Below are 2,605 nucleotides of genomic sequence, written 5' to 3'. Positions count from 1 at the left end.
AAAAAAAAAAAAAAAAAAAAAAAAAAGTTGTCGTTGAGCATAGCTTATTAACTATGTTTACATAACAAAACTGTACGTATTTTAGTAACGGGAAAATTTATTCAGAGGCTTGACAATATCAGTGTTAGAAACCAACCAGCTCACAATTTATCACTACCTTCATAAACAATGGTGTTTTTTTCCCTCCTGGTTAGTTCTATTAATAATAGAGTACGGTGCCGATAAGGGCCAGGTGATTGATTTTGATACATATTTATAACTAGAAACTGATCTTGGATAGGTATTACAAACATATACCATTCATTACAATGAAAGCAAAACAATTATAATGCAGGATATAATCTAGGTTAAAATAATACATAATTTATAATTACAGGTCTTCATGATCATAACTTCTCAAGTCTAGCATACTAAAAATTGAATTGGCCTAATATAATTTTCCCTCTACACAAAAACATGACATAGAAAATTTTCTATGTAAAATATACACCATGCCCTGAGAGATTAGCAGACTGGGCCACTTTGCATTTGACAGTCTCTGACCAAGCCTGAACACAGTGGAAATATGCTTAGGATGAAGACTGGAGATACAGCTTAACTTTCTTCTATTTTTTTCTGTGATGACAGCAAATAAAAGAAATGAATGCCATCATGGTTAAATCATGCACAAGCCTTTTTAAAGGTAAAATTAAAAGAGCACCTGTGAAACAAGATGCACAGCCTATGTGTTTATATTTTAAAGTTTGTATCATTTACCAAAAAAGAAAACAAAAACAAGGTGATTGTGAAACTCTTCTGGGACCAGCATGCTAACGCAGTCCTCATTATTGAAAACTAACAAGATTTTCATCTTTATGGATGCGATTACTTTCAAAAAGATCAGTTGTGTGTGTGTGAATATTCATGAGCTGCGTCAGATCCATCGTGCATCTGAGATACGGAGAATTCATATTCAAAAGCATGATCCAATGAACACTAAGCGGCTGGTTATATGAGAATTTATATTCACACAGATAACCTGAACTGATACCCACTGTTCATGAATATTTATATCAATATACAAAATAGCATAGAAAGAGGAACATTGTGTTTTCTCTTAAACATTTATGACTTTTATAGTAATATTCTACTAAACAAATGTTTATGATCCAGATAGACTTCATGAATCCCCAATCTATTCTATCTCTTTAATTTCCTTGATTCTTTCATTCATATCAGGCAACAATATCTAGTTATTTTTAAGAAAGTTTTGTTTTCAAGGCTGCTAACTTTTTCTTAGTTTTGATAACTCAACAGCTACTAAGTACTGGGTACTGACACACTGATTGTGAATTATACTTTTATATACTGAGAGAAAAAGACAAGTTCTAAAATATTCCTATTATCCTGGCAATATGTTTTAAAATTTCCAGTTGATGCTTTGAAAATTTTCTTTACCAGGCAAGCCATTACTAAAGTAGATTTCAAAATATTTTTCTCAAGATGTGTTCATCTACAAATGAGCAAATAATATAAAGATCCTCGGACTAGGCACTAGAACTGATTTTAAATTTGACTCAGAATGAAAGTATTGGTATTGCACACCTATCACATCTGTTTGGTTTATAAATTTGATAATACTCAATGTGTAGTAAGATGTAAGAATATGATACTTCCATGTGTTAGTATATAGTTACAGGGACTTTTTAATGCAATCATTATCCTATTATTCACAGTCTTTTTATGGATATCCAGAAATCAAAATTCAAAGAGGATCTACCATAGGAATGCAAAATTACTACAGCCTTTGTAGAGGGCAGTTTGACTGGATCTACCTACCAACATTCACATGGTGTTCAATGAACAATGTTCTTCAAGAGATTTGTGCTACGTACAGAATATGGGTCTCCATTTCTTCACCAGAGTATTATAGAGCAAGAATCATTCATTCAATTATACCATTCAAATTCCTTAAATTACCAAAACTAGAAAGTAGGATTAGATGGTTTCACTAGGAAAGCTTTTTCTCAAATAATATTGAAAGCAGCTTAAAAAAATGGAAAAGAAAATATATAAAGCATCAAAGCAAACAAGGAAGAATAAATACATTTTAGACCTTGCGTTATCTGCCTATATTTTTCTGATCGACATTATGAATTATATTTGACTAATAAACCTATATTACTCTGGTACCTTGAAAAGACCAGATTATTTTTCTTCTTAACCTTATAAAATTAAATAGCCCATCTAGATTTACTAAGGTGCCCAACATTTCTCCATCTTTATGCTATTAGCACACCCAGGATAAATAATGCTGAAATAAGAGGGTAATCTGTAGATGATGGAATAATATAACACTAAATGCACAATACTGGCCGTGCTAAAACAAGTTTATGTCATTTCCTGGATGTGAATTGTGCTCTGTCATTTCCATTGTACTTACACACACATTATCTCTCTTTTTCTGCCCTTGTCTCTATCTCTCCCCAGGATGCCCCTTAACCCCCATCTCTGTTTCTGTCTGTGTCTCTAAATGTGAGGGTAGAGTTTATTTAGGAAGATTTTTTTTTTTTTTTTTTTTTTTTTTTTTGAGACGGAATCTCCCTCTGTCTGCCAGGCTGGAGTG

At 32.3% G+C, this 2,605-nt stretch overlaps 1 protein-coding gene across 6 annotated transcripts in view; it reads right to left on the bottom strand.

Moving 5' to 3' along the window:
- CACNA2D1 (calcium voltage-gated channel auxiliary subunit alpha2delta 1) overlaps nucleotides 1–2,605 on the bottom strand; it is a 524,117-nt gene that overhangs the window by 141,616 nt on the left and 379,896 nt on the right. The gene's annotated exons all lie outside the window — the stretch shown is intronic.

This window comes from Rhinopithecus bieti, unplaced genomic scaffold, assembly GCF_001698545.2.
Source record: "Rhinopithecus bieti isolate Rb0 unplaced genomic scaffold, ASM169854v2 scaffold_1101, whole genome shotgun sequence".
Taxonomy (NCBI): Eukaryota; Metazoa; Chordata; class Mammalia; order Primates; family Cercopithecidae; genus Rhinopithecus; species Rhinopithecus bieti.
The sequence above is the reverse complement of the archived record's forward strand: the minus strand, read 5'-3'. Positions and strand labels throughout refer to the sequence as shown.